Raw genomic sequence first — 12,267 nt, 5'->3', positions numbered from 1 at the left:
TATGGCTGTTCATAGCTAGTTTCTCTAATACGTAACGTCTGTGCGTAGGTGTCAGATTCTTGCTGCCCAAAGAGGTGGCCCATTTTGATTCAACTATCTCCTTAAATTTTGCAGAGAAGGGGACTGCCTCATAAGATGATTTAGTGATGGCAAAACTGAGACACCACTGGATGACGTTTGGGCCGGGTTCTGTAGAGCACAACGTAAATCAAGAACAGATGTTGTTTTATTTTAGCAAATGTAAATAATCAAAGTCCTTAAACAGTCTCACTCCCTGCAATTCTTCTGCATCTGAAGTATTCCTTCATTCTCCTTTCTTCTCATCTGAAAAGAGAAGAATCCTGGGTGGATGTTTCTTGAGTCAGAAAAAGAGATGCCTCCCTGGGCTTAGGATTCCTGGCAGGGAGAGAACTTGGCTTGCAAGACAACATAATAAGACTAACATTCTGAGATTTCTGAAGAGTGCTCTTGACCAGTCCAGTCTGAGAAGAAATTATGTCTGGTCTGGAGAGTTTCCTTCCTTTCTTTTTATGGCATGAAGGGGAAGGGGAAACAGAAATGGAGGACCTAGAATGCTCTGAATGTCTGGATTTCCTATTCACTAATAGGCAAAAAACCTTGCGGTTTAAGAACATACCTATAGCCAACAGATATTTCTATCAAACTTTAAAAAGCAGGGAAATTGGACAGGCATAGTGAATGCACCAGGGGAGCAGGAGACCTGAAATCCTATCTGAGATACTGGACTGCCCTACAAATTTGTCAAAATGCAAACACAATCTGGGTTGGTCTTTCACAGTCCAATCCACTTCCTGTGTAGCTTGGAAGAATTTGGTAACATGTGCCTTTGAGCATATGGTAAGTGGTGGCAACACCTGCCATCTCCAAAGATGGAGAATTACATTTTTGTATGTTTGTTGGTGTTCTTACTTTGCTTCTTTTCTGTGTTACTACTGTTTCTACATAGAATCTAACCTAGAAAATTATATTTTTCTCATTATTCATCCAAGAAATCTGTGTCAAATTTATTAGGTCAATGTCATATGATGGTGAAGACAGACTTTTGTGTTTCAAACTGGAGGTTATGCTCTATTTTTATTTTGGACACATTAACACTTGAATCTAAAACTGCAGTTTGATGAAAAATCAGACTGATTACAATATGTTGCTACTTAATGAATGACTCTAGCAGTTTGATGAAAAATCAGACTGATTACAATATGTTGCTACTTAAGGAATGACTCTAGCTGTTGGAAAAAACAACCTTGGCCTGCATGTTTTCAGCCTGCTATGCTTAAACATTTTACATTTTGAACTCTCGATTCTCTCTGACTTTTGTGTATTGCCATGAAAATTTAGAGGGTTGTTAAACAAGCGTTTCTGAGTTCAGGACTATACGTTTTGTAAGACTTTGTTTTGAAATGAGATTATGGGAAGCACCAGCATGGCTTGGGGGGTATTTTCAATTTAATATTGCAGAATGCGAAAAATCCATGCTGACTATAATATACAGCCACTCTAGTGGGTGTAAATTACATGCTAGTTTCTTGGAGATGTCGGGTTTGACTGACTTTTACAGGTCTTGCATAACTTCCTTAGTAAAAAGGAAGCATGAGAGAGGAGTTGAAGATCAGTTCCCAGGATGGGGTGCAGATTTGCAGCTGGACTCTAGTCTAAGAATGCTCTGAGCCATCCCCACCTGCAAAAACAGTATCCACCAAACATGGAAATTTGTCTTACCTGTGTTACTGTTTGAGTGTTTTTGTGGTTTTACTGTCTCTTCTCCATGTTTATCCTTCTTTCAGTTTGTCTCTCCTTGTCATGCTGTTGTGACATCAACCAAAGCCATATCACCTGTAGTGTTGCTTATTGTTTGGTTCCTTCATATAGTACTACCTTGCATATCTCTTTTCTATATTGATATACTGAATAATCCGAGTTATATCATTTACATGTGTAATGTGCTAATAAGCTCAGATGTTTGGAATTTTCCCAATCATTAGAAATGACAAAGTACATAGCTTCTGTGTACAGCTAAATGTGAGACAGACAGCACAGATTCCTAAGTAAGCCAAGGTTAATTTCAACTGCTTGAGAAAAGTAACAACATAGTTGGGGGGGGTTCTAGCAGGCCTCACAGAGTGTGCGAGAATCTTGACATGTGTGAAGGTCAGAGTGGTAACCAAGGAAGTGAGCAAAGACGCTACAGACTTGGCCCCTCAGACAACGACAGAGAAGATTCCACAGCCATAAGGGCTGACTTGCATTAAATTGGTGTGGAGGAAATGCAATATCGACACATTCACATATTGTTGCTATTTACTGGATTATGGAAGAGAATGGGACGCAGTGAAGATTTCATAAAGGCCCTAGAGCAGCCTTTCCCAACCAGTGTGCCTCCAGATGTTGTTGGACCACAACTCCCATCAGCCTCAGCCAGCATTGCCAATGGTCAGGAAGATGGCAGTTGTGGTCCAACAACATCTGGAGGCACACTGGTTGGGAAAGGCTGCCCTAGAGGATAAAGTGGTCCCAGAACCTGAAGCAGAACTTTCATCACAGCTTCTATTGAGAGACAGCTAGCATGCAGCCATTTACTCCAGTCTTTTCACATGTTACAGCTTAACTGGCCACTAAGCTAGCGTGAGTGTTGTAAGCATGAATGGTTAGAAATACTGGGTATCCAGCCTGCCTTGCCTACATATGGGGTGACCCACAAAGGCATCCTCAGCTGTGTTAATTGGGCATCTTTCAATAAATCTTTAAAACTTCTATATTGGTATGGTTTCATGCTCCTTGTGCAATGACCCACCCACTGATCAACCAGAGTTTGGGTTATTGGTAAGAACTATTGTCCCGTGTCAGTTGTTCCTCAGCCCCTTCATCTAGTCTGGTCTTCATCTCACCCCACTTTTCCTCCCCATCCCTAGTGGGGGAGGGAAGGGGAAACAGTTATCTTTCCTTCATTTGCTGTGAAATGGAAATGGACTGCCTTCAAGTCGATCCCGACTTATGGCAACCCTATGAATAGGGTTTTCATGGTAAGCGGTATTCAGAGGGGGTTTACCATTGCCTCCCTCTGACAGTAGTCCTCCCCAGTTGGCTAGGGCCTGCTCAGCTTGCCACAGTTGCACAAGCCAGGCCCGCAACTGGCAGCTAGGGGGCAACTGGGCTCCTTGGGACTATGCAGCTTGCCCACGGCTGCACAGGTGGCAGAGCACGTAACCCGCCTCAGAGTCTCTTCACAGGGCTGTCTCCACGCAAGGGACCCCCTGCCTGGCCCTTGCTCCAGAGAGAGGCTGCAGTTAATCTCGCAGCCCCTTGCAACACCTGCTGGCTGGGCCAGGAGGCAGAAAAGCCCAGCTGCCCTTGAGCGGCGGGGCTGCCCTTGAGCGGCGGGGCTGCTCTTGGGTGGCAGGGTTGCCACCGAAGGGGTGACACCAAAGGGGATTGGCCCTTGGGGAGTCCCTTAGGGAGTCCCGGGGCAAGGGTGCCACCCCTTCTATTACTTTTTCTTGTTTTTTAAATTTGTTTTCTGTTAAACCAGTCTAGAGGAGATTGGTGGTGGGGAGGGCATGTGGTGCATGTGTAGTTCCTGCACAGGGTCGGAGCCTGTGCAGTGAACTGAATGAGAGGAGAAAGTCACCAGATGCCTTCAGAGTGAGAGTCTGTAATTGGCAGAAGGCTGGCCCTCCCTGGGTGTGAGACGGGAGGGGGAGTAGATGGGCCCTGTGTGAAAAAGTTTGAATGGGTGCGATTGTTCCCAATCCTCGCAGAGGCCTACTGGGATAATTTGTTCCGGCAGGCTTGTTGGTGGGCTCATGTTGGGCCCATATTAGCTGTTTAGGAGGAGTCTTAGTACGGAGGAACATGGGTGATGCCACCCCAATCTCAGTGATTATGGGCAGAGGGAAATATAGTCATGGGGAGGTGGTGAATTACCCAAGAAGGCGAAGGCAAGGCTCTCTGCGCCTTAATCCTTGCTGCCACTCCTCTCATGGATTGGATCCTTGTTGCCCATGTGCTGTGTCCACTGGCCTGTGTGTATTGTTGTTTAACGCCAGATCAGTACATAATAAGACCACTCTCATCCATGACTTGGTTGTGGATGAAGGTGCCGATTTGGTGTGTATTACCGAGGTCTGGGTGGGTGAGCTTGGCGGGGTTGATCTGACCCAGCTTTGCCCATCTGGATACTCGCTGCAGCACCAGCACAGGCTGCAGGGACAGAGAGGAGTTGCTGTAGTCTACAGAACTTCCATCTCTGTCACCAGGAAACCACTCTGTCTCGGAGCTGGCTGTGAGGGCCTGCACCTGGTGTTGGGGTGAGGAGACAGTAAACTAGGGTTGCTGCTGGTGTACCGTCCACCCTGCTGCCGGGCAGCTTCTCTGACCAAGCTGGTGGAGGTCATCTTGGCTGTGGCGTTGGAGGAGCCCAGAACGATAGTGCTGAGTGATTTCAATGTCCATGCTGAGACTGTCTCTATCTAGTGTTCCGGCTCGAGACTTCATGGCCTCCATGATGACCATGGGGCTGTCTCAACTTGCTACTGGCCCAACACAAAGGGCAGGTCTGGAGATAGCGGGGTGGATGTCACCCCATTGTCATGGTCAGATCACTTCCTGGTGAAGTTTAGACTTATGGCTCCGATCCTTCCCTGCAGGGGTGGCGGACAGATTAAGATGGTCCGGCCCCAGAGCCTAATGGAATCCACTGGATTCCTGAATGTCCTGGGGGAGTTCCCAGTAGATAGAGCAGGTGACCCTGATGAAGCCCTTGTCACGCTGTTGAACAGCGAGGCGCGTCAGGTTCTCGACACGGTTGCCCCTGAGTGCTCTTTCCGGCACTGTGAAGCCCGGCTTGCACCTTGGTACACCAGTGAGCTAAGGGCAATGAAACAGGCTGGACAATGGCTAGAGTAGAAGTGGTGAAAGATGTGCTGTGAGGCTGATTGGGCACGAATAAAACATCATAACCATGCCTACTATGTGGCGGTGAGGGCGGCGAAGAAGGCCCACTTCTCTGCCTCCATCGCATCCTCAAATGGCCATCCAGTGGAGCTTTTCCGTATTATCAGGAGTCTGTTGACAGCAACTCCAGGAAATGGAGTCTTAGACCCTTCGGAGGCCCACTCTGAATTGTTTGCAAGGCACTTTGAGGGTAAAGTTGCTCGCCTCCATAGCAGTCTTGATGCCCCATCCACATCTACTGTAGTCCCCAATGAGGTGTCCAGTGCAACGTCTGCTGCAACTTCTTGGGAATGGTTTCAGTTGATGCGGCCTGATGACATGGACAAGGTGCTTGCGATGATGTGGCCAGCAATGTCTCCTCTCAATCTTTGCCCTTCTTGGCTTTTTAAAGCTTGCCAAGGGGGTCTGTCTGAGTGGATCCAGGGTGTGGTCAACACATCACTGCGGGAGGGAGTGGTTCCAGCCACCTTGAAAGAGGCCGTGATTTGACCACTCCTGAAAAAGCCCACCCTGGACCCATTGGTTTGTGACAACTACCGATTGGTTACAAATACCCACTTCTTAGGGAAGGTGATTGTGGCACAGCAACTGCAAGTACTCTTGGATGAAACAGATTATCTTGACCCATCCCAGTCTGGGTTCAGGCCTGGTTATGGGACTGAATCAGCCTTGGTCACCCTGATGGATGACCTTTATCGGGAGAAGGACAGGGGGAGTGCGACCCTGTTGTTCTTACTTGATCTCTCAGCAGCTTTTGATATCATTGACCATGGTATCCTTCTGGGCCGACTTGGTGAGATGGGTATTGGAGGCACTGTTTTACAGTGGTTCCAATCCTATCTCCAGGGTCGTTATCAGAGAATAGCATTGGGTGCCTGTCTTTCGCCCCCCTGGTAGCTGTGCTGTGGGGTGCCGCAGGGTACCATCTTGTCCCCCATGTTTAACATTTAGCCTTTGGGAGTGGTCATCAGGAGCTTTGGGGCGAGGTGTCAGCAGTATGCTGATGATACCCAGCTCTATTTCTCCGTAACATCTGAATCGGGACAGGCTGCGCAAGCCCTGGACAGCTGCCTGGACTCAATGGTGGGCTGGATGAGGGCCAATAAACTGAGTCTGAATCCTAGCAAGACGGAGACACTGTGGGTTGGTGGTTCCCAAATTTGGATAATTGGTCAGTTGCCTGCTTTGGATGGGGTCACACTCCCTCTGAAAGAGCAGGTCCGTAGCCTGGGGGTGCTCCTGGATCCATCTTTGTCGCTACAGGCCCAGGTGACCTCAGGGGCTAGGAGTGCCTTTTACCAGCTTCGGCTGGTGAGACAGCTGCGTCCGTTTGTGGACCGGGATAGCCTAATCACTGTCGTTCACGCACTGGTAACCTCCAGGCTGGATTACTGTAATGCGCTCTATGTGGGGCTGCCCTTGAGGTTGGTCCGGAAGCTGCAGCTGGTGCAAAATGAGGCGCCAAGACTGCTCACTGGAGCAGGATATCACCAACATTATTATTTCATTTATTTATTAAATTTACTAGTCGCCCATCTGGCTGGTTGTCCAGCCACTCTGGGCGACGTACATAATAAAAACATATAATTATATTAGAACATTGAAATCAACAGTAAGTAAAACCCTGCTGCTGAAAGAATTGCACTGGCTGCCCATTTGCTACCGGCCAAGTTCAAGGTTCAAGGTTCTAGTTTTGGCGTACAAAGCCCTATACAGCTCGGGACCAGGATACCTGAAAGACCGTCTTACCCCTTATATACCCAGTCAATCACTGCGCTCTGCAGGTGAGGGCCTCCTGCAGATACCATCTTATCAGGAGGTTCGTTCTGCACAATATAGGAAACGGACCTTTAGTGTGGCAGCACCTACCCTGTGGAATTCCCTCCCTTTGAATATTAGGCAGGCGCCATCTCTGCTATCTTTTCGGCGCCTCTTGAAGACTTTCCTCTTTCAACAAGCCTTTTAAGTTGAGATCTATCCCAGTCTGCATCTGTGTCAGAATTGTTTAATATGTTTTAATAATGTTTTTAACCCTTTTTTAAAGTTGTTTTTTTTTTTTAAAAAACATGTTTTTCATGCTGGTTTGTTGTAATGTATTTTAAGACCTGTTTTTATGATGTTTTAAAGTGTTTTAGTGCTTTGTTTGCCGCCCTGGGCTCCGGCTGGGAGGAAGAGCGGGATACAAATAAAATAAATAAATAAATAAATAATTTGTCACAGGGATCCCTTGGACCCCTTCCGATGGGATGGCTGCCAAAGATGACACAGCCATCACGGGGGAATCCACTGCTGGCGTCCTAAGCTGGTCCATTACCCATTGAGGGAAGAGATAGTGCTTACTGTCCAGTTTGTGAGATGGTATGTGCTTATTGGGGGTAGCCCACTCCCCTTTCCATAACTCTCGGAAAGGGAATACTAGCCACCTTCTGCTGGCCCTCTGGGAAGGTAAATTTAGCTCCCTCAGAATGGGAAGCCTTGCCCTCCCCCCGTGGCTATAACCTGCTCTTCAGGAAGCTCCAGTATTCTCCTAGCCTTAGCCACCAGAGCTAGGAAGAACTCATAAGGGAAAAGTCTTCCCTGAGGGGGTGGAGCCTCCAGCTCTTCCTCTGATAGCTTTCCTTTCTCTCTCTCCTCCAGAGAAAATGAGCCCTCGGAATCTGAAAGCAGGCCCAAAGCCCCTGCCACCCTCCTGCTGTGCTTGTGTTTTCTCCCAACGGGGGTCCTTATAGTCACCTGTGACAAGCCACTGCTCTTGTGTTTATGTCCCCTGCTCCTGCTCCTCCCATGAGTTGGGGATGTCTGAGGGGAGGGTGAGGATGCTGTGGCAGAAGAGGCACATGAGGAGGGGGAGGAGATGGTTGAGCCCAAGAGGGATGGAGACTTGGTGTATCTGCGTTTAGCTTGGCATGGCTTGCTAAGATGCTTTCTTTTTTCCCTCCTTTTCTTAGCAAGACCCCTCCTTGATTCCTGTTGGGAATAATGCATGCTAGAGGTCTTAGAAGTGCCTGCCTAGGACCTGGCAACCTGCACCTCTTTTGCCACAATCCCTCTAATCCAGGCCATGAATTTCGGGAACTCCTCCTCCCCTGGAAGACCAGTCATGTGAAAACCCCTTCCGCGCCTAAATCCTGAAGCTCTGCCACTGATTCAACCTTGGAAGATTGGTTAGAGAAGAAATTTTCCTGGTTGCTATGAGAGGAACCCACCACAGGTCTAGTTGCCAGGGATCTGTCAGCTCTGCTGTCCTCCATGGTGGCTACCAAGTAAGTTCTCACAAGGTGGGGTGGGTGAAGAGTCGCTATGTGCTGCAAGCCGGGACATGCAGTTTTGGCAAGAAAACGTGCTGTCTGCATGATTTGGCCACCTGCTAAAATTCATGGTTGCACTTCTTCTAGTGAGTAGGCGCCCCCCCGGTGTCCCCAAGCCGCTCCTGGCTGGCTCTGTAAAGCGGCCGCATCTCTGCTTGCCTCGTGAAGTGTGGGTCACTGCTTCTGCTCCCTCCCCGCATCGCAACATGACCTTCTAATGCCCCCCAACCCACTCTGTCTAAGATATAAGGGAAGGATGGGTGAAGTAGGTGTGTGTGGAGAAGAACAGGTTAGAAAGAAAAGCGTGAGGAGAAATAAAAAAATAAAAAACAGCGCTAAAAAAGAGCAGAAGTGGCTGAGCTCTTAAGGAGCTCCTCTAAACCCAATCATTCCCAGCGAAAGGCAGGGCCAGTCTGGACAGCAGGGATGGCCCCTCCCCCTGGGCGAGGCATTTAGAAGTGGACCCTGCCTACACAGGTAGAGGGAGGATCCATCCCAAGAGTCAGGACAGCCCTCCAGGAACCTCCAGGAATAGTCAGCGAATACAAATATGAAGCCGCAATGATTCCGTAATTATTAAAATTATTATAGAGTAGTGGAGAGCAAGATTTATTAGCAGCAGTTCTCAAATGCTGCAAATCCAGGTCTGTTAATCTTTGAACAACAACAGTCTGTGCCTTCTTAAGCCCGTAATTACCCAACACTTCAGGAGAAAGGCCGATCTTAGTTATTTTCTTCTCTGGCGGGGTGTACTTTCCTTCCGTAGTAAAGTGCTTCTCTGTGCCATGCTGATGGATCCTGCATATGGCAGCTAAATCTGACCTTCTTTAAAAACTTAGAACAGTAAGCACAGGTAATACACACCCAGAAATTGTTGATGTACGTCTAAACAATGATACGTTCTTCTTGTGTACATTCCTTCCTCTTCCACCAGCATTTGAAAACATTGCAAATGTCGAGAGAAAACTGTGTTGGCTCATTTCTTGTTAACTGTGACACTATAAAATCCTATGAGCATTATGTTCATAGTGACCACATTGTGGTATATGTGGTACTGACTGAGAACAATAAAAATCCAAGTGACTCTAACATTGCATTAAAATCTTCCACTTTCACATGTGTTTTGCTGAAAGGCTTTGAGGAACGATGGAAACAAGAGATGTCTGTTACATTCACTTATATGGCTGGATCTTGGATCAGTGAAAACATGTGACAATTTGATAATGTCACTAAACTAGTCAATAAATCAAGCACTAAAATACCATGTGCACTTCCTGCTTTCCATTCTTTCACTGGATGTGATTATACATCTGCATTCACCAGAAAGGGAAAGATTAGATCCTACACGATGTCATAGAAAAAAAGGTTTCTTTTGGCATTCCCTGAGCTTAGAGATACTAATACTATTTTCTATACATCATCCATGCACTTATGAGTAGTGTGCTATATCATGGTTAGAATGCTAGACTGGGACTAATGAGACCCAGGTTCAAAAAACCCCTTCAGCTATGGAAGTTTAATAGGTGACGTTCGGCCAGTCACTATTTTTCAACCTAACCTACTTCACAGGGTTGTTGTAAGGATAAAATGAGGGGGGAGCATATGTGCCACCCTGAGCTCCCCAAAGAAAGGGAGATATAAAAATGTAATAAATAATAAATGAAATGTCTGTCCATTGTGTGAAGAGCACAAGATGAGTAACATGAATCAACTGTGAATTTAACACAATATATGCATCTTGAGACAAACTTCTAAAAAATGATTTTCAGATTCCACCCCTCTGAAGAATGCAGCAAGAAAGTGCAAAAGCATCATTTTAAAAGGGATAACTACATTATAGTAATGTGGAAAAATGAACTGAAGACTCAATCAATGAGCATTTCAACTTGTCATCATAGTTGGAAACTGGACAGTGATAATCAGCCTAGTAATCAACTAGTAAATGGAATGGCAATATCCCAATGAGAAGGATATGATCATATTGTTACAGCTGAAGAGAACAATGAAAACATTATTTCTGGGCAGTTAGATGAGAGCAACATCTAACAATATTACAAAACAATATTACAAATGTTTTCACTCAAGCCAATGAGCACAATTCAGCGAAGATTATTTAAGTTTTAACTTTGCAGAAATGATTAACTTTGGCTGGGTTATGCCCAACATTCTTTCCAGTGCCAAAAAAAAAGTGTATTACCATGATTAGGTCCTACAGGACCAGCATCAGCTCCAGGTGTCCTTGGGCACCTGCCAGGGACCCAATGTTCCAGCAGGGCCCACAGCTGATGTGGGCCAGGGCCCCCATTTTAAAAAATCTGAGCAAAATTGGACAAGTGGATTTAGCTACCATTAATTTCCCACAGTGCCCTTGATGTAGTATTACTTCAGTCATTCTGAAAAATTAAAATGTACTTGGTGCTTAGCATGTTGGGCTTACTGGGTGGTGACAGGAAATGGGAGAACCCACAAACAAAGGAGGCATCTCACTAGAGATCACTTTGTCCAGGATCCCATTAAATCTTGGGCTGGCCCTTCCCAAAGCAGGCACAGTGTTCATGCACAAGAATCCTCATAAGCTTGAAGAGAGTTCTATCTCAAAAGATGGCAGGGCACAAAAGATGCTCACACTGGCAACCCAGGCAATGGGAAGTCTACACTCCTCCTCCTATATTCCCAGGTAGCCCTTTCTCTCCACTCAGTCAAATCAGGCAAGCTCTGGAGTTCATTTACCTTGACCAGGTAGAGTAGAAGTGATGGACAGGAATATGGAGATGTGCACAGACTTCTCATTCTCTCACACCCAGTTGTAATGCTGGGTGCATGTGTAATCATACTAGGGGGGCAGAGCATGGTCTTGTCAAGCTCTATAGGGATAGTTCCATGTGCAGGAAAGATCATACTATCTAATGCAATAAAATAAAGTAATAAAATAGCTAAGAGGTGCTTATGTAAGGTTCTAGAGCATTCATTATCATCAGATTAATGGTTAATTCCAGCAGAGAGAGCAGTCATGATTCTCCCACGATTAGAACCAGAATATTAACCAACAGGGCAAAAACGTCTTAAACCCAACAGGACAAAAAAGAAGCATCTTAAGCCACCTACACACTTGCACAAATAGATCAAATTATTTTGATAAAAAGAAAATGGGGGATATTAATTTTTTTTAAAGAATACTCTGTGGCAATAAAATACACATTTTCTGAAGACAGAGAGATGTATCAACTAGTTACATTAACTCGTATATATACATGGATGATTTTAAGCCATATTGCTGCTAAAAGTGTGAAAAAGTGCCTGGATACCTCTAATAGTGGCATTTAAAATTTGGATATACAAAATTTGCATTGATCATAATGAGTCAATTTAGAATTCTACCAAAAGAAGTCCCACCCTCCCCTGAGCATTCTTCAACGATACTGGTAATTGTTGACCAATTTGAAATTAAGCTGAGGGGAGCACACCCATCACTATATTGGGTAGGAAAGGCTAACAATCCATCTTGACAGATCTTTTTCAATTACTGCTACTTAATGAGGCATTAATCAGGTGGGTAGAAGGTGTATACTGTGTCTGAAGAGAGAATGGGTGTGAGTCAGCCAGTTGGACCACAATGGCTGTTTCTTAACAGGTGTCTCATAAATCTATTCTCAAAAGAATCTCAGGATTTCAATTTTTAAATATAGCCAGGGCTTCAACATTTATCCAAAAAGGTTTTGCCATCATATTTGTGCAACTTAATTCAAAACAAGCTGAATATCAGTACCGGATTAGTGCAACCGTCTTATTGGGACTGATCTTCAGTTTGTTAGCCTCATTCAACCCGCCTCCAGACATACATTCAGGGACACTGATACGCCACTAGGTTGAAATAAAAAAGAGAGACATAAATCAGTGTCAAACCTATGACACTTCTCCCCACGGCTTTATGTAGATCATGAGGTACTACAAAGGTCAACTCACATGGAGCAGCACTGTTATCCCTTAG

General features: G+C 45.7%; 1 protein-coding gene across 3 annotated transcripts in view; it reads right to left on the bottom strand.

Moving 5' to 3' along the window:
* PCCA (propionyl-CoA carboxylase subunit alpha) overlaps nt 1–12,267 on the bottom strand; it is a 437,395-nt gene that overhangs the window by 102,280 nt on the left and 322,848 nt on the right. The window lies entirely within an intron of this gene.

Source organism: Rhineura floridana, chromosome 5 (assembly GCF_030035675.1).
Source record: "Rhineura floridana isolate rRhiFlo1 chromosome 5, rRhiFlo1.hap2, whole genome shotgun sequence".
Classification (NCBI taxonomy): domain Eukaryota; kingdom Metazoa; phylum Chordata; class Lepidosauria; order Squamata; family Rhineuridae; genus Rhineura; species Rhineura floridana.
Note: the sequence above shows the minus strand (reverse complement) of the source record. Positions and strands in the feature narration are given on the sequence as shown.